At 41.0% G+C, this 17,213-nt stretch overlaps 26 non-coding genes across 26 annotated transcripts; all 26 read right to left on the bottom strand.

Annotated features, from left to right (window-relative positions):
• Nucleotides 1-440: 440 nt before the first annotated feature.
• On the bottom strand, nucleotides 441-513 carry trnaf-gaa (transfer RNA phenylalanine (anticodon GAA)). The gene has a single exon. It is a non-coding gene; the product is annotated as a tRNA-Phe (tRNA).
• A 208-nt stretch (nucleotides 514-721) lies between these two features.
• Nucleotides 722-794, bottom strand: trnak-uuu (transfer RNA lysine (anticodon UUU)). Its single transcript has one exon. It is a non-coding gene; the product is annotated as a tRNA-Lys (tRNA).
• A 975-nt stretch (nucleotides 795-1,769) lies between these two features.
• Nucleotides 1,770-1,842, bottom strand: trnaf-gaa (transfer RNA phenylalanine (anticodon GAA)). Its single transcript has one exon. It is a non-coding gene; the product is annotated as a tRNA-Phe (tRNA).
• Nucleotides 1,843-2,049: 207 nt separating this feature from the next.
• Nucleotides 2,050-2,122, bottom strand: trnak-uuu (transfer RNA lysine (anticodon UUU)). The gene has a single exon. It is a non-coding gene; the product is annotated as a tRNA-Lys (tRNA).
• Nucleotides 2,123-3,087: 965 nt separating this feature from the next.
• On the bottom strand, nucleotides 3,088-3,160 carry trnaf-gaa (transfer RNA phenylalanine (anticodon GAA)). The gene has a single exon. It is a non-coding gene; the product is annotated as a tRNA-Phe (tRNA).
• Nucleotides 3,161-3,368: 208 nt separating this feature from the next.
• On the bottom strand, nucleotides 3,369-3,441 carry trnak-uuu (transfer RNA lysine (anticodon UUU)). Its single transcript has one exon. It is a non-coding gene; the product is annotated as a tRNA-Lys (tRNA).
• Nucleotides 3,442-4,404: 963 nt separating this feature from the next.
• On the bottom strand, nucleotides 4,405-4,477 carry trnaf-gaa (transfer RNA phenylalanine (anticodon GAA)). The gene has a single exon. It is a non-coding gene; the product is annotated as a tRNA-Phe (tRNA).
• A 208-nt stretch (nucleotides 4,478-4,685) lies between these two features.
• On the bottom strand, nucleotides 4,686-4,758 carry trnak-uuu (transfer RNA lysine (anticodon UUU)). The gene has a single exon. It is a non-coding gene; the product is annotated as a tRNA-Lys (tRNA).
• A 966-nt stretch (nucleotides 4,759-5,724) lies between these two features.
• On the bottom strand, nucleotides 5,725-5,797 carry trnaf-gaa (transfer RNA phenylalanine (anticodon GAA)). Its single transcript has one exon. It is a non-coding gene; the product is annotated as a tRNA-Phe (tRNA).
• Nucleotides 5,798-6,005: 208 nt separating this feature from the next.
• On the bottom strand, nucleotides 6,006-6,078 carry trnak-uuu (transfer RNA lysine (anticodon UUU)). The gene has a single exon. It is a non-coding gene; the product is annotated as a tRNA-Lys (tRNA).
• A 975-nt stretch (nucleotides 6,079-7,053) lies between these two features.
• On the bottom strand, nucleotides 7,054-7,126 carry trnaf-gaa (transfer RNA phenylalanine (anticodon GAA)). Its single transcript has one exon. It is a non-coding gene; the product is annotated as a tRNA-Phe (tRNA).
• Nucleotides 7,127-7,333: 207 nt separating this feature from the next.
• trnak-uuu (transfer RNA lysine (anticodon UUU)) lies at nucleotides 7,334-7,406 on the bottom strand. The gene has a single exon. It is a non-coding gene; the product is annotated as a tRNA-Lys (tRNA).
• Nucleotides 7,407-8,371: 965 nt separating this feature from the next.
• Nucleotides 8,372-8,444, bottom strand: trnaf-gaa (transfer RNA phenylalanine (anticodon GAA)). Its single transcript has one exon. It is a non-coding gene; the product is annotated as a tRNA-Phe (tRNA).
• Nucleotides 8,445-8,652: 208 nt separating this feature from the next.
• trnak-uuu (transfer RNA lysine (anticodon UUU)) lies at nucleotides 8,653-8,725 on the bottom strand. The gene has a single exon. It is a non-coding gene; the product is annotated as a tRNA-Lys (tRNA).
• Nucleotides 8,726-9,688: 963 nt separating this feature from the next.
• On the bottom strand, nucleotides 9,689-9,761 carry trnaf-gaa (transfer RNA phenylalanine (anticodon GAA)). The gene has a single exon. It is a non-coding gene; the product is annotated as a tRNA-Phe (tRNA).
• Nucleotides 9,762-9,969: 208 nt separating this feature from the next.
• Nucleotides 9,970-10,042, bottom strand: trnak-uuu (transfer RNA lysine (anticodon UUU)). The gene has a single exon. It is a non-coding gene; the product is annotated as a tRNA-Lys (tRNA).
• A 966-nt stretch (nucleotides 10,043-11,008) lies between these two features.
• trnaf-gaa (transfer RNA phenylalanine (anticodon GAA)) lies at nucleotides 11,009-11,081 on the bottom strand. Its single transcript has one exon. It is a non-coding gene; the product is annotated as a tRNA-Phe (tRNA).
• Nucleotides 11,082-11,289: 208 nt separating this feature from the next.
• On the bottom strand, nucleotides 11,290-11,362 carry trnak-uuu (transfer RNA lysine (anticodon UUU)). The gene has a single exon. It is a non-coding gene; the product is annotated as a tRNA-Lys (tRNA).
• Nucleotides 11,363-12,327: 965 nt separating this feature from the next.
• On the bottom strand, nucleotides 12,328-12,400 carry trnaf-gaa (transfer RNA phenylalanine (anticodon GAA)). The gene has a single exon. It is a non-coding gene; the product is annotated as a tRNA-Phe (tRNA).
• Nucleotides 12,401-12,608: 208 nt separating this feature from the next.
• Nucleotides 12,609-12,681, bottom strand: trnak-uuu (transfer RNA lysine (anticodon UUU)). The gene has a single exon. It is a non-coding gene; the product is annotated as a tRNA-Lys (tRNA).
• A 975-nt stretch (nucleotides 12,682-13,656) lies between these two features.
• trnaf-gaa (transfer RNA phenylalanine (anticodon GAA)) lies at nucleotides 13,657-13,729 on the bottom strand. Its single transcript has one exon. It is a non-coding gene; the product is annotated as a tRNA-Phe (tRNA).
• Nucleotides 13,730-13,936: 207 nt separating this feature from the next.
• On the bottom strand, nucleotides 13,937-14,009 carry trnak-uuu (transfer RNA lysine (anticodon UUU)). The gene has a single exon. It is a non-coding gene; the product is annotated as a tRNA-Lys (tRNA).
• A 965-nt stretch (nucleotides 14,010-14,974) lies between these two features.
• On the bottom strand, nucleotides 14,975-15,047 carry trnaf-gaa (transfer RNA phenylalanine (anticodon GAA)). The gene has a single exon. It is a non-coding gene; the product is annotated as a tRNA-Phe (tRNA).
• A 208-nt stretch (nucleotides 15,048-15,255) lies between these two features.
• On the bottom strand, nucleotides 15,256-15,328 carry trnak-uuu (transfer RNA lysine (anticodon UUU)). Its single transcript has one exon. It is a non-coding gene; the product is annotated as a tRNA-Lys (tRNA).
• Nucleotides 15,329-16,291: 963 nt separating this feature from the next.
• trnaf-gaa (transfer RNA phenylalanine (anticodon GAA)) lies at nucleotides 16,292-16,364 on the bottom strand. Its single transcript has one exon. It is a non-coding gene; the product is annotated as a tRNA-Phe (tRNA).
• A 208-nt stretch (nucleotides 16,365-16,572) lies between these two features.
• On the bottom strand, nucleotides 16,573-16,645 carry trnak-uuu (transfer RNA lysine (anticodon UUU)). The gene has a single exon. It is a non-coding gene; the product is annotated as a tRNA-Lys (tRNA).
• Nucleotides 16,646-17,213: the final 568 nt, after the last annotated feature.

The following is a 17,213-nucleotide window of genomic DNA, read 5'->3' as shown; positions in this document are numbered from 1 at the left end:
CTAAGCAAATTTCCTCAGGGAAAAGTCCCCTCTATAGCCCAAGAGCCCATCTTTGTGCCACAGTGGCTTATTAATGAGCCATTCACTTGGCTGCACACTAAGGGTACACACTAAGCTCCCATGGGTTGGACCGTTTACTTATGTGATTGCTCTCTCTGTTTCATCCACTTTTGCACAAACAGAAAGCCACTAATCAGTGGCAAGTGGATGGAAGCATGGTGGGAAGTATGCGTTTAAAAAAGGTGTGTATGTGTATATGTATTTATTTGATATGCAAACGGGAAGCGATTTTGTGAATAAGTGGCATTGTTGGATAAAGGAAATGGGAAATTCCAGGAAAAAGCCAGGAATGAGAGCATGGTAAGAGTGGGAATCGCACACATTTAACATACGAGTATTGATGTGACTGAGTATTAAATGTAAACGGAGAAGTACGTGATTGCCGAAACTCGGGATTGAACCAAGGACCTCTAGATCTTCAGTCTAGCGCTCTCCCAGCTGAGCTATTTCGGCTTCCAAAAGACCTTTTTTTATTGACAATGGGCTGTTATTGAATCATTTGGTACAGTTGAGAGGAATGGGCCAGGACATTGTTGCAAGAGCAAAAGAACTGGCTGGTAACAGGTGTGAAATGTAGCAGTTTTAGCACTGCTGTCCAATATAAGGAAGCAATTCAAGAGCTTGCACAGCACCTGTATTTCCTGCTACATCCATAGTGTGGCACTTGAACAGGGACTCGAACCCTGGACCCTCAGATTAAAAGTCTGATGCTCTACCAACTGAGCTACTCAAGCCACTTGTGTTGTCCACTTGTAGTTTGTCAATGCAATAGGTAGGTTTGGGAAAGAAATGTATCACATTGGAAAGTGCTTCTGGTTGCACCCTGTTGCTCGTGTTTATTGTTTGCTCTGTTTTCTGTGTCCTATCCTCTTGATGCTTTTTTAGCATAAACTATTTTCAGATAGTTGATGGTAAACCTCTTTTACGTATATTTTGGTTGAAACAGCACTCAACGTTAGTATTTTTGGTGAGCATCATTAAACACTCGTCATGTTTTGTGACTTTTCCTTCAGTAGAGGTAAGTCAACTTAAAATGGAAGTTTAGGACCATGCATCTTTTGTGTTACATTGGTGTAGCTAAGGAATGGCTGTTTGAATTTGTATTGCAAAAGAGACACTCTCCTCTCACACACAAAGATGGATTCCTTTGTTTTGATTTGGACCAATTTGCTATAGGCTAAGTTTGACTACGACAGAGAGCTGTTTACACATGAAGTGCACCTAAGTATTTTTCTTGCTTATCACAAGAATCCCTGAGCCTAAGCAAATTTCCTCAGGGAAAAGTCCCCTCTATAGCCCAAGAGCCCATCTTTGTGCCACAGTGGCTTATTAATGAGCCATTCACTTGGCTACACACTAAGGGTACACACTAAGCTCCCATGGGTTGGACCGTTTACTTATGTGATTGCTCTCTTTGTTTCATCCACTTTTGCACAAACAGAAAGCCACTAATCAGTGGCAAGTGGATGGAAGCATGGTGGGAAGTATGCGTTTAAAAAAGGTGTGTATGTGTATATGTATTTATTTGATATGCAAACGGGAAGCGATTTTGTGAATAAGTGGCATTGTTGGATAAAGGAAATGGGAAATTCCAGGAAAAAGCCAGGAATGAGAGCTTTTGAGAGCATGGTAAGAGTGGGAATCGCACACATTTAACATACGAGTATTGATGTGACTGAGAATTAAATGTAAACGGAGAAGTACGTGATTGCCGAAACTCGGGATTGAACCAAGGACCTCTAGATCTTCAGTCTAGCGCTCTCCCAGCTGAGCTATTTCGGCTTCCAAAAGACCTTTTTTTATTGACAATGGGCTGTTATTGAATCATTTGGTACAGTTGAGAGGAATGGGCCAGGACATTGTTGCAAGAGCAAAAGAACTGGCTGGTAACAGGTGTGAAATGTAGCAGTTTTAGCACTGCTGTCCAATATAAGTAAGCAATTCAAGAGCTTGCACAGCACCTGTATTTCCTCTACATCCATAGTGTGGCACTTGAACAGGGACTCGAACCCTGGACCCTCAGATTAAAAGTCTGATGCTCTACCAACTGAGCTACTCAAGCCACTTGTGTTGTCCACTTGTAGTTTGTCAATGCAATAGGTAGGTTTGGGAAAGAAATGTATCACATTGGAAAGTGCTTCTGGTTGCACCCTGTTGCTCGTGTTTATTGTTTGCTCTGTTTTCTGTGTCCTATCCTCTTGATGCTTTTTTAGCATAAACTATTTTCAGATAGTTGATGGTAAACCTCTTTTACGTATATTTTGGTTGAAACAGCACTCAACGTTAGTATTTTTGGTGAGCATCATTAAATACTCGTCATGTTTTGTGACTTTTCCTTCAGTAGAGGTAAGTCAACTTAAAATGGAAGTTTAGGACCATGCATCTTTTGTGTTACATTGGTGTAGCTAAGGAATGGCTGTTTGAATTTGTATTGCAAAAGAGACACTCTCCTCTCACACACAAAGATGGATTCCTTTGTTTTGATTTGGACCAATTTGCTATAGGCTAAGTTTGACTACGACAGAGAGCTGTTTACACATGAAGTGCACCTAAGTATTTTTCTTGCTTATCACAAGAATCCCTGAGCCTAAGCAAATTTCCTCAGGGAAAAGTCCCCCTCTATAGCCCAAGAGCCCATCTTTGTTACACAGTGGCTTATTAATGAGCCATTCACTTGGCTACACACTAAGGGTACACACTAAGCTGCCATGGGTTGGACCGTTTACTTATGTGATTGCTCTCTCTGTTTCATCCACTTTTGCACAAACAGAAAACCACTAATCATTGGCAAGTGGATGGAAGCATGGTGGGAAGTATGCGTTTAAAAAAGGTGTGTATGTGTATATGTATTTATTTGATATGCAAACGGGAAGCGATTTTGTGAATAAGTGGCATTGTTGGATAAAGGAAATGGGAAATTCCAGGAATGAGAGCTTTTGAGAGCATGGTAAGAGTGGGAATCGCACACATTTAACATACGAGTATTGATGTGACTGAGTATTAAATGTAAACGGAGAAGTACGTGATTGCCGAAACTCGGGATTGAACCAAGGACCTCTAGATCTTCAGTCTAGCGCTCTCCCAGCTGAGCTATTTCGGCTTCCAAAAGACCTTTTTTTATTGACAATGGGCTGTTATTGAATCATTTGGTACAGTTGAGAGGAATGGGCCAGGACATTGTTGCAAGAGCAAAAGAACTGGCTGGTAACAGGTGTGAAATGTAGCAGTTTTAGCACTGCTGTCCAATATAAGTAAGCAATTCAAGAGCTTGCACAGCACCTGTATTTCCTGCTACATCCATAGTGTGGCACTTGAACAGGGACTCGAACCCTGGACCCTCAGATTAAAAGTCTGATGCTCTACCAACTGAGCTACTCAAGCCACTTGTGTTGTCCACTTGTAGTTTGTCAATGCAATAGGTAGGTTTGGGAAAGAAATGTATCAGATTGGAAAGTGCTTCTGGTTGCACCGTGTTGCTCGTGTTTATTGTTTGCTCTGTTTTCTGTGTCCTATCCTCTTGATGCTTTTTTAGCATAAACTATTTTCAGATAGTTGGTGGTAAACCTCTTTTATGTATATTTTGGTTGAAACAGCACTCAACGTTAGTATTTTTGGTGAGCATCATTAAACACTCGTCATGTTTTGTGACTTTTCCTTCAGTAAAGGTAAGTCAACTTACAATGGAAGTTTAGGACCATGCATCTTTTGTGTTACATTGGTGTAGCTAAGGAATGGCTGTTTGAATTTGTATTGCAAAAGAGACACTCTCCTCTCACACACAAAGATGGATTCCTTTGTTTTGATTTGGACCAATTTGCTATAGGCTAAGTTTGACTACGACAGAGAGCTGTTTACACATGAAGTGCACCTAAGTATTTTTCTTGCTTATCACAAGAATCCCTGAGCCTAAGCAAATTTCCTCAGGGAAAAGTCCCCCTCTATAGCCCAAGAGCCCATCTTTGTTACACAGTGGCTTATTAATGAGCCATTCACTTGGCTACACACTAAGGGTACACACTAAGCTCCCATGGGTTGGACCGTTTACTTATGTGATTGCTCTCTCTGTTTCATCCACTTTTGCACAAACAGAAAGCCACTAATCAGTGGCAAGTGGATGGAAGCATGGTGGGAAGTATGCGTTTAAAAAAGGTGTGTATGTGTATATGTATTTATTTGATATGCAAACGGGAAGCGATTTTGTGAATAAGTGGCATTGTTGGATAAAGGAAATGGGAAATTCCAGGAATGAGCTTTTGAGAGCATGGTAAGAGTGGGAATCGCACACATTTAACATACGAGTATTGATGTGACTGAGTATTAAATGTAAACGGAGAAGTACGTGATTGCCGAAACTCGGGATTGAACCAAGGACCTCTAGATCTTCAGTCTAGCGCTCTCCCAGCTGAGCTATTTCGGCTTCCAAAAGACCTTTTTTTATTGACAATGGGCTGTTATTGAATCATTTGGTACAGTTGAGAGGAATGGGCCAGGACATTGTTGCAAGAGCAAAAGAACTGGCTGGTAACAGGTGTGAAATGTAGCAGTTTTAGCACTGCTGTCCAATATAAGGAATCAATTCAAGAGCTTGCACAGCACCTGTATTTCCTGCTACATCCATAGTGTGGCACTTGAACAGGGACTCGAACCCTGGACCCTCAGATTAAAAGTCTGATGCTCTACCAACTGAGCTACTCAAGCCACTTGTGTTGTCCACTTGTAGTTTGTCAATGCAATAGGTAGGTTTGGGAAAGAAATGTATCACATTGGAAAGTGCTTCTGGTTGCACCCTGTTGCTCGTGTTTATTGTTTGCTCTGTTTTCTGTGTCCTATCCTCTTGATGCTTTTTTAGCATAAACTATTTTCAGATAGTTGGTGGTAAACCTCTTTTACGTATATTTTGGTTGAAACAGCACTCAACGTTAGTATTTTTGGTGAGCATCATTAAACACTCGTCATGTTTTGTGACTTTTCCTTCAGTAGAGGTAAGTCAACTTAAAATGGAAGTTTAGGACCATGCATCTTTTGTGTTACATTGGTGTAGCTAAGGAATGGCTGTTTGAATTTGTATTGCAAAAGAGACACTCTCCTCTCACACACAAAGATGGATTCCTTTGTTTTGATTTGGACCAATTTGCTATAGGCTAAGTTTGACTACGACAGAGAGCTGTTTACACATGAAGTGCACCTAAGTATTTTTCTTGCTTATCACAAGAATCCCTGAGCCTAAGCAAATTTCCTCAGGGAAAAGTCCCCCTCTATAGCCCAAGAGCCCATCTTTGTGCCACAGTGGCTTATTAATGAGCCATTCACTTGGCTGCACACTAAGGGTACACACTAAGCTCCCATGGGTTGGACCGTTTACTTATGTGATTGCTCTCTCTGTTTCATCCACTTTTGCACAAACAGAAAGCCACTAATCAGTGGCAAGTGGATGGAAGCATGGTGGGAAGTATGCGTTTAAAAAAGGTGTGTATGTGTATATGTATTTATTTGATATGCAAACGGGAAGCGATTTTGTGAATAAGTGGCATTGTTGGATAAAGGAAATGGGAAATTCCAGGAAAAAGCCAGGAATGAGAGCATGGTAAGAGTGGGAATCGCACACATTTAACATACGAGTATTGATGTGACTGAGTATTAAATGTAAACGGAGAAGTACGTGATTGCCGAAACTCGGGATTGAACCAAGGACCTCTAGATCTTCAGTCTAGCGCTCTCCCAGCTGAGCTATTTCGGCTTCCAAAAGACCTTTTTTTATTGACAATGGGCTGTTATTGAATCATTTGGTACAGTTGAGAGGAATGGGCCAGGACATTGTTGCAAGAGCAAAAGAACTGGCTGGTAACAGGTGTGAAATGTAGCAGTTTTAGCACTGCTGTCCAATATAAGGAAGCAATTCAAGAGCTTGCACAGCACCTGTATTTCCTGCTACATCCATAGTGTGGCACTTGAACAGGGACTCGAACCCTGGACCCTCAGATTAAAAGTCTGATGCTCTACCAACTGAGCTACTCAAGCCACTTGTGTTGTCCACTTGTAGTTTGTCAATGCAATAGGTAGGTTTGGGAAAGAAATGTATCACATTGGAAAGTGCTTCTGGTTGCACCCTGTTGCTCGTGTTTATTGTTTGCTCTGTTTTCTGTGTCCTATCCTCTTGATGCTTTTTTAGCATAAACTATTTTCAGATAGTTGATGGTAAACCTCTTTTACGTATATTTTGGTTGAAACAGCACTCAACGTTAGTATTTTTGGTGAGCATCATTAAACACTCGTCATGTTTTGTGACTTTTCCTTCAGTAGAGGTAAGTCAACTTAAATTGGAAGTTTAGGACCATGCATCTTTTGTGTTACATTGGTGTAGCTAAGGAATGGCTGTTTGAATTTGTATTGCAAAAGAGACACTCTCCTCTCACACACAAAGATGGATTCCTTTGTTTTGATTTGGACCAATTTGCTATAGGCTAAGTTTGACTACGACAGAGAGCTGTTTACACATGAAGTGCACCTAAGTATTTTTCTTGCTTATCACAAGAATCCCTGAGCCTAAGCAAATTTCCTCAGGGAAAAGTCCCCTCTATAGCCCAAGAGCCCATCTTTGTGCCACAGTGGCTTATTAATGAGCCATTCACTTGGCTACACACTAAGGGTACACACTAAGCTCCCATGGGTTGGACCGTTTACTTATGTGATTGCTCTCTTTGTTTCATCCACTTTTGCACAAACAGAAAGCCACTAATCAGTGGCAAGTGGATGGAAGCATGGTGGGAAGTATGCGTTTAAAAAAGGTGTGTATGTGTATATGTATTTATTTGATATGCAAACGGGAAGCGATTTTGTGAATAAGTGGCATTGTTGGATAAAGGAAATGGGAAATTCCAGGAAAAAGCCAGGAATGAGAGCTTTTGAGAGCATGGTAAGAGTGGGAATCGCACACATTTAACATACGAGTATTGATGTGACTGAGAATTAAATGTAAACGGAGAAGTACGTGATTGCCGAAACTCGGGATTGAACCAAGGACCTCTAGATCTTCAGTCTAGCGCTCTCCCAGCTGAGCTATTTCGGCTTCCAAAAGACCTTTTTTTATTGACAATGGGCTGTTATTGAATCATTTGGTACAGTTGAGAGGAATGGGCCAGGACATTGTTGCAAGAGCAAAAGAACTGGCTGGTAACAGGTGTGAAATGTAGCAGTTTTAGCACTGCTGTCCAATATAAGTAAGCAATTCAAGAGCTTGCACAGCACCTGTATTTCCTCTACATCCATAGTGTGGCACTTGAACAGGGACTCGAACCCTGGACCCTCAGATTAAAAGTCTGATGCTCTACCAACTGAGCTACTCAAGCCACTTGTGTTGTCCACTTGTAGTTTGTCAATGCAATAGGTAGGTTTGGGAAAGAAATGTATCAGATTGGAAAGTGCTTCTGGTTGCACCCTGTTGCTCGTGTTTATTGTTTGCTCTGTTTTCTGTGTCCTATCCTCTTGATGCTTTTTTAGCATAAACTATTTTCAGATAGTTGATGGTAAACCTCTTTTACGTATATTTTGGTTGAAACAGCACTCAACGTTAGTATTTTTGGTGAGCATCATTAAATACTCGTCATGTTTTGTGACTTTTCCTTCAGTAGAGGTAAGTCAACTTAAAATGGAAGTTTAGGACCATGCATCTTTTGTGTTACATTGGTGTAGCTAAGGAATGGCTGTTTGAATTTGTATTGCAAAAGAGACACTCTCCTCTCACACACAAAGATGGATTCCTTTGTTTTGATTTGGACCAATTTGCTATAGGCTAAGTTTGACTACGACAGAGAGCTGTTTACACATGAAGTGCACCTAAGTATTTTTCTTGCTTATCACAAGAATCCCTGAGCCTAAGCAAATTTCCTCAGGGAAAAGTCCCCCTCTATAGCCCAAGAGCCCATCTTTGTTACACAGTGGCTTATTAATGAGCCATTCACTTGGCTACACACTAAGGGTACACACTAAGCTGCCATGGGTTGGACCGTTTACTTATGTGATTGCTCTCTCTGTTTCATCCACTTTTGCACAAACAGAAAACCACTAATCATTGGCAAGTGGATGGAAGCATGGTGGGAAGTATGCGTTTAAAAAAGGTGTGTATGTGTATATGTATTTATTTGATATGCAAACGGGAAGCGATTTTGTGAATAAGTGGCATTGTTGGATAAAGGAAATGGGAAATTCCAGGAATGAGAGCTTTTGAGAGCATGGTAAGAGTGGGAATCGCACACATTTAACATACGAGTATTGATGTGACTGAGTATTAAATGTAAACGGAGAAGTACGTGATTGCCGAAACTCGGGATTGAACCAAGGACCTCTAGATCTTCAGTCTAGCGCTCTCCCAGCTGAGCTATTTCGGCTTCCAAAAGACCTTTTTTTATTGACAATGGGCTGTTATTGAATCATTTGGTACAGTTGAGAGGAATGGGCCAGGACATTGTTGCAAGAGCAAAAGAACTGGCTGGTAACAGGTGTGAAATGTAGCAGTTTTAGCACTGCTGTCCAATATAAGTAAGCAATTCAAGAGCTTGCACAGCACCTGTATTTCCTGCTACATCCATAGTGTGGCACTTGAACAGGGACTCGAACCCTGGACCCTCAGATTAAAAGTCTGATGCTCTACCAACTGAGCTACTCAAGCCACTTGTGTTGTCCACTTGTAGTTTGTCAATGCAATAGGTAGGTTTGGGAAAGAAATGTATCAGATTGGAAAGTGCTTCTGGTTGCACCGTGTTGCTCGTGTTTATTGTTTGCTCTGTTTTCTGTGTCCTATCCTCTTGATGCTTTTTTAGCATAAACTATTTTCAGATAGTTGGTGGTAAACCTCTTTTATGTATATTTTGGTTGAAACAGCACTCAACGTTAGTATTTTTGGTGAGCATCATTAAACACTCGTCATGTTTTGTGACTTTTCCTTCAGTAAAGGTAAGTCAACTTACAATGGAAGTTTAGGACCATGCATCTTTTGTGTTACATTGGTGTAGCTAAGGAATGGCTGTTTGAATTTGTATTGCAAAAGAGACACTCTCCTCTCACACACAAAGATGGATTCCTTTGTTTTGATTTGGACCAATTTGCTATAGGCTAAGTTTGACTACGACAGAGAGCTGTTTACACATGAAGTGCACCTAAGTATTTTTCTTGCTTATCACAAGAATCCCTGAGCCTAAGCAAATTTCCTCAGGGAAAAGTCCCCCTCTATAGCCCAAGAGCCCATCTTTGTTACACAGTGGCTTATTAATGAGCCATTCACTTGGCTACACACTAAGGGTACACACTAAGCTCCCATGGGTTGGACCGTTTACTTATGTGATTGCTCTCTCTGTTTCATCCACTTTTGCACAAACAGAAAGCCACTAATCAGTGGCAAGTGGATGGAAGCATGGTGGGAAGTATGCGTTTAAAAAAGGTGTGTATGTGTATATGTATTTATTTGATATGCAAACGGGAAGCGATTTTGTGAATAAGTGGCATTGTTGGATAAAGGAAATGGGAAATTCCAGGAATGAGCTTTTGAGAGCATGGTAAGAGTGGGAATCGCACACATTTAACATACGAGTATTGATGTGACTGAGTATTAAATGTAAACGGAGAAGTACGTGATTGCCGAAACTCGGGATTGAACCAAGGACCTCTAGATCTTCAGTCTAGCGCTCTCCCAGCTGAGCTATTTCGGCTTCCAAAAGACCTTTTTTTATTGACAATGGGCTGTTATTGAATCATTTGGTACAGTTGAGAGGAATGGGCCAGGACATTGTTGCAAGAGCAAAAGAACTGGCTGGTAACAGGTGTGAAATGTAGCAGTTTTAGCACTGCTGTCCAATATAAGGAATCAATTCAAGAGCTTGCACAGCACCTGTATTTCCTGCTACATCCATAGTGTGGCACTTGAACAGGGACTCGAACCCTGGACCCTCAGATTAAAAGTCTGATGCTCTACCAACTGAGCTACTCAAGCCACTTGTGTTGTCCACTTGTAGTTTGTCAATGCAATAGGTAGGTTTGGGAAAGAAATGTATCAGATTGGAAAGTGCTTCTGGTTGCACCCTGTTGCTCGTGTTTATTGTTTGCTCTGTTTTCTGTGTCCTATCCTCTTGATGCTTTTTTAGCATAAACTATTTTCAGATAGTTGGTGGTAAACCTCTTTTACGTATATTTTGGTTGAAACAGCACTCAACGTTAGTATTTTTGGTGAGCATCATTAAACACTCGTCATGTTTTGTGACTTTTCCTTCAGTAGAGGTAAGTCAACTTAAAATGGAAGTTCAGGACCATGCATCTTTTGTGTTACATTGGTGTAGCTAAGGAATGGCTGTTTGAATTTGTATTGCAAAAGAGACACTTTCCTCTCACACACAAAGATGTATTCCTTTGTTTTGATTTGGACCAATTTGCTATAGGCTAAGTTTGACTACGACAGAGAGCTGTTTACACATGAAGTGCACCTAAGTATTTTTCTTGCTTATCACAAGAATCCCTGAGCTTAAGCAAATTTCCTCAGGGAAAAGTCCCCCTCTATAGCCCAAGAGCCCATCTTTGTAACACAGTGGCTTATTAATGAGCCATTCACTTGGCTACACACTAAGGGTACACACTAAGCTGCCATGGGTTGGACCGTTTACTTATGTGATTGCTCTCTCTGTTTCATCCACTTTTGCACAAACAGAAAGCCACTATTCAGTGGCAAGTGGATGGAAGCATGGTGGGAAGTATGCGTTTAAAAAAGGTGTGTATGTGTATATGTATTTATTTGATATGCAAACGGGAAGCGATTTTGTGAATAAGTGGCATTGTTGGATAAAGGAAATGGGAAATTCCAGGAAAAAGCCAGGAATGAGAGCATGGTAAGAGTGGGAATCGCACACATTTAACATACGAGTATTGATGTGACTGAGTATTAAATGTAAACGGAGAAGTACGTGATTGCCGAAACTCGGGATTGAACCAAGGACCTCTAGATCTTCAGTCTAGCGCTCTCCCAGCTGAGCTATTTCGGCTTCCAAAAGACCTTTTTTTATTGACAATGGGCTGTTATTGAATCATTTGGTACAGTTGAGAGGAATGGGCCAGGACATTGTTGCAAGAGCAAAAGAACTGGCTGGTAACAGGTGTGAAATGTAGCAGTTTTAGCACTGCTGTCCAATATAAGGAAGCAATTCAAGAGCTTGCACAGCACCTGTATTTCCTGCTACATCCATAGTGTGGCACTTGAACAGGGACTCGAACCCTGGACCCTCAGATTAAAAGTCTGATGCTCTACCAACTGAGCTACTCAAGCCACTTGTGTTGTCCACTTGTAGTTTGTCAATGCAATAGGTAGGTTTGGGAAAGATATGTATCACATTGGAAAGTGCTTCTGGTTGCACCCTGTTGCTCGTGTTTATTGTTTGCTCTGTTTTCTGTGTCCTATCCTCTTGATGCTTTTTTAGCATAAACTATTTTCAGATAGTTGATGGTAAACCTCTTTTACGTATATTTTGGTTGAAACAGCACTCAACGTTAGTATTTTTGGTGAGCATCATTAAACACTCGTCATGTTTTGTGACTTTTCCTTCAGTAGAGGTAAGTCAACTTAAAATGGAAGTTTAGGACCATGCATCTTTTGTGTTACATTGGTGTAGCTAAGGAATGGCTGTTTGAATTTGTATTGCAAAAGAGACACTCTCCTCTCACACACAAAGATGGATTCCTTTGTTTTGATTTGGACCAATTTGCTATAGGCTAAGTTTGACTACGACAGAGAGCTGTTTACACATGAAGTGCACCTAAGTATTTTTCTTGCTTATCACAAGAATCCCTGAGCCTAAGCAAATTTCCTCAGGGAAAAGTCCCCTCTATAGCCCAAGAGCCCATCTTTGTGCCACAGTGGCTTATTAATGAGCCATTCACTTGGCTGCACACTAAGGGTACACACTAAGCTCCCATGGGTTGGACCGTTTACTTATGTGATTGCTCTCTCTGTTTCATCCACTTTTGCACAAACAGAAAGCCACTAATCAGTGGCAAGTGGATGGAAGCATGGTGGGAAGTATGCGTTTAAAAAAGGTGTGTATGTGTATATGTATTTATTTGATATGCAAACGGGAAGCGATTTTGTGAATAAGTGGCATTGTTGGATAAAGGAAATGGGAAATTCCAGGAAAAAGCCAGGAATGAGAGCATGGTAAGAGTGGGAATCGCACACATTTAACATACGAGTATTGATGTGACTGAGTATTAAATGTAAACGGAGAAGTACGTGATTGCCGAAACTCAGGATTGAACCAAGGACCTCTAGATCTTCAGTCTAGCGCTCTCCCAGCTGAGCTATTTCGGCTTCCAAAAGACCTTTTTTTATTGACAATGGGCTGTTATTGAATCATTTGGTACAGTTGAGAGGAATGGGCCAGGACATTGTTGCAAGAGCAAAAGAACTGGCTGGTAACAGGTGTGAAATGTAGCAGTTTTAGCACTGCTGTCCAATATAAGGAAGCAATTCAAGAGCTTGCACAGCACCTGTATTTCCTGCTACATCCATAGTGTGGCACTTGAACAGGGACTCGAACCCTGGACCCTCAGATTAAAAGTCTGATGCTCTACCAACTGAGCTACTCAAGCCACTTGTGTTGTCCACTTGTAGTTTGTCAATGCAATAGGTAGGTTTGGGAAAGAAATGTATCACATTGGAAAGTGCTTCTGGTTGCACCCTGTTGCTCGTGTTTATTGTTTGCTCTGTTTTCTGTGTCCTATCCTCTTGATGCTTTTTTAGCATAAACTATTTTCAGATAGTTGATGGTAAACCTCTTTTACGTATATTTTGGTTGAAACAGCACTCAACGTTAGTATTTTTGGTGAGCATCATTAAACACTCGTCATGTTTTGTGACTTTTCCTTCAGTAGAGGTAAGTCAACTTAAAATGGAAGTTTAGGACCATGCATCTTTTGTGTTACATTGGTGTAGCTAAGGAATGGCTGTTTGAATTTGTATTGCAAAAGAGACACTCTCCTCTCACACACAAAGATGGATTCCTTTGTTTTGATTTGGACCAATTTGCTATAGGCTAAGTTTGACTACGACAGAGAGCTGTTTACACATGAAGTGCACCTAAGTATTTTTCTTGCTTATCACAAGAATCCCTGAGCCTAAGCAAATTTCCTCAGGGAAAAGTCCCCTCTATAGCCCAAGAGCCCATCTTTGTGCCACAGTGGCTTATTAATGAGCCATTCACTTGGCTACACACTAAGGGTACACACTAAGCTCCCATGGGTTGGACCGTTTACTTATGTGATTGCTCTCTCTGTTTCATCCACTTTTGCACAAACAGAAAGCCACTAATCAGTGGCAAGTGGATGGAAGCATGGTGGGAAGTATGCGTTTAAAAAAGGTGTGTATGTGTATATGTATTTATTTGATATGCAAACGGGAAGCGATTTTGTGAATAAGTGGCATTGTTGGATAAAGGAAATGGGAAATTCCAGGAAAAAGCCAGGAATGAGAGCTTTTGAGAGCATGGTAAGAGTGGGAATCGCACACATTTAACATACGAGTATTGATGTGACTGAGAATTAAATGTAAACGGAGAAGTACGTGATTGCCGAAACTCGGGATTGAACCAAGGACCTCTAGATCTTCAGTCTAGCGCTCTCCCAGCTGAGCTATTTCGGCTTCCAAAAGACCTTTTTTTATTGACAATGGGCTGTTATTGAATCATTTGGTACAGTTGAGAGGAATGGGCCAGGACATTGTTGCAAGAGCAAAAGAACTGGCTGGTAACAGGTGTGAAATGTAGCAGTTTTAGCACTGCTGTCCAATATAAGTAAGCAATTCAAGAGCTTGCACAGCACCTGTATTTCCTCTACATCCATAGTGTGGCACTTGAACAGGGACTCGAACCCTGGACCCTCAGATTAAAAGTCTGATGCTCTACCAACTGAGCTACTCAAGCCACTTGTGTTGTCCACTTGTAGTTTGTCAATGCAATAGGTAGGTTTGGGAAAGAAATGTATCAGATTGGAAAGTGCTTCTGGTTGCACCCTGTTGCTCGTGTTTATTGTTTGCTCTGTTTTCTGTGTCCTATCCTCTTGATGCTTTTTTAGCATAAACTATTTTCAGATAGTTGATGGTAAACCTCTTTTACGTATATTTTGGTTGAAACAGCACTCAACGTTAGTATTTTTGGTGAGCATCATTAAATACTCGTCATGTTTTGTGACTTTTCCTTCAGTAGAGGTAAGTCAACTTAAAATGGAAGTTTAGGACCATGCATCTTTTGTGTTACATTGGTGTAGCTAAGGAATGGCTGTTTGAATTTGTATTGCAAAAGAGACACTCTCCTCTCACACACAAAGATGGATTCCTTTGTTTTGATTTGGACCAATTTGCTATAGGCTAAGTTTGACTACGACAGAGAGCTGTTTACACATGAAGTGTACCTAAGTATTTTTCTTGCTTATCACAAGAATCCCTGAGCCTAAGCAAATTTCCTCAGGGAAAAGTCCCCCTCTATAGCCCAAGAGCCCATCTTTGTTACACAGTGGCTTATTAATGAGCCATTCACTTGGCTACACACTAAGGGTACACACTAAGCTGCCATGGGTTGGACCGTTTACTTATGTGATTGCTCTCTCTGTTTCATCCACTTTTGCACAAACAGAAAACCACTAATCATTGGCAAGTGGATGGAAGCATGGTGGGAAGTATGCGTTTAAAAAAGGTGTGTATGTGTATATGTATTTATTTGATATGCAAACGGGAAGCGATTTTGTGAATAAGTGGCATTGTTGGATAAAGGAAATGGGAAATTCCAGGAATGAGAGCTTTTGAGAGCATGGTAAGAGTGGGAATCGCACACATTTAACATACGAGTATTGATGTGACTGAGTATTAAATGTAAACGGAGAAGTACGTGATTGCCGAAACTCGGGATTGAACCAAGGACCTCTAGATCTTCAGTCTAGCGCTCTCCCAGCTGAGCTATTTCGGCTTCCAAAAGACCTTTTTTTATTGACAATGGGCTGTTATTGAATCATTTGGTACAGTTGAGAGGAATGGGCCAGGACATTGTTGCAAGAGCAAAAGAACTGGCTGGTAACAGGTGTGAAATGTAGCAGTTTTAGCACTGCTGTCCAATATAAGTAAGCAATTCAAGAGCTTGCACAGCACCTGTATTTCCTGCTACATCCATAGTGTGGCACTTGAACAGGGACTCGAACCCTGGACCCTCAGATTAAAAGTCTGATGCTCTACCAACTGAGCTACTCAAGCCACTTGTGTTGTCCACTTGTAGTTTGTCAATGCAATAGGTAGGTTTGGGAAAGAAATGTATCAGATTGGAAAGTGCTTCTGGTTGCACCCTGTTGCTCGTGTTTATTGTTTGCTCTGTTTTCTGTGTCCTATCCTCTTGATGCTTTTTTAGCATAAACTATTTTCAGATAGTTGGTGGTAAACCTCTTTTATGTATATTTTGGTTGAAACAGCACTCAACGTTAGTATTTTTGGTGAGCATCATTAAACACTCGTCATGTTTTGTGACTTTTCCTTCAGTAAAGGTAAGTCAACTTACAATGGAAGTTTAGGACCATGCATCTTTTGTGTTACATTGGTGTAGCTAAGGAATGGCTGTTTGAATTTGTATTGCAAAAGAGACACTCTCCTCTCACACACAAAGATGGATTCCTTTGTTTTGATTTGGACCAATTTGCTATAGGCTAAGTTTGACTACGACAGAGAGCTGTTTACACATGAAGTGCACCTAAGTATTTTTCTTGCTTATCACAAGAATCCCTGAGCCTAAGCAAATTTCCTCAGGGAAAAGTCCCCCTCTATAGCCCAAGAGCCCATCTTTGTTACACAGTGGCTTATTAATGAGCCATTCACTTGGCTACACACTAAGGGTACACACTAAGCTCCCATGGGTTGGACCGTTTACTTATGTGATTGCTCTCTCTGTTTCATCCACTTTTGCACAAACAGAAAGCCACTAATCAGTGGCAAGTGGATGGAAGCATGGTGGGAAGTATGCGTTTAAAAAAGGTGTGTATGTGTATATGTATTTATTTGATATGCAAACGGGAAGCGATTTTGTGAATAAGTGGCATTGTTGGATAAAGGAAATGGGAAATTCCAGGAATGAGCTTTTGAGAGCATGGTAAGAGTGGGAATCGCACACATTTAACATACGAGTATTGATGTGACTGAGTATTAAATGTAAACGGAGAAGTACGTGATTGCCGAAACTCGGGATTGAACCAAGGACCTCTAGATCTTCAGTCTAGCGCTCTCCCAGCTGAGCTATTTCGGCTTCCAAAAGACCTTTTTTTATTGACAATGGGCTGTTATTGAATCATTTGGTACAGTTGAGAGGAATGGGCCAGGACATTGTTGCAAGAGCAAAAGAACTGGCTGGTAACAGGTGTGAAATGTAGCAGTTTTAGCACTGCTGTCCAATATAAGGATTCAATTCAAGAGCTTGCACAGCACCTGTATTTCCTGCTACATCCATAGTGTGGCACTTGAACAGGGACTCGAACCCTGGACCCTCAGATTAAAAGTCTGATGCTCTACCAACTGAGCTACTCAAGCCACTTGTGTTGTCCACTTGTAGTTTGTCAATGCAATAGGTAGGTTTGGGAAAGAAATGTATCAGATTGGAAAGTGCTTCTGGTTGCACCCTGTTGCTCGTGTTTATTGTTTGCTCTGTTTTCTGTGTCCTATCCTCTTGATGCTTTTTTAGCATAAACTATTTTCAGATAGTTGGTGGTAAACCTCTTTTACGTATATTTTGGTTGAAACAGCACTCAACGTTAGTATTTTTGGTGAGCATCATTAAACACTCGTCATGTTTTGTGACTTTTCCTTCAGTAGAGGTAAGTCAACTTAAAATGGAAGTTCAGGACCATGCATCTTTTGTGTTACATTGGTGTAGCTAAGGAATGGCTGTTTGAATTTGTATTGCAAAAGAGACACTTTCCTCTCACACACAAAGATGTATTCCTTTGTTTTGATTTGGACCAATTTGCTATAGGCTAAGTTTGACTACGACAGAGAGCTGTTTACACATGAAGTGCACCTAAGTATTTTTCTTGCTTATCACAAAAATCCCTGAGCTTAAGCAAATTTCCTCAGGGAAAAGTCCCCCTCTATAGCCCAA

The sequence above is a fragment of the Oryzias latipes genome, chromosome 13 (assembly GCF_053564925.1).
Source record: "Oryzias latipes strain Hd-rR chromosome 13, Olatipes_Hd-rR_3.1".
In the NCBI taxonomy this organism is placed as follows: Eukaryota; Metazoa; Chordata; class Actinopteri; order Beloniformes; family Adrianichthyidae; genus Oryzias; species Oryzias latipes.
This window is presented reverse-complemented; position numbering and strand designations above follow the sequence as displayed.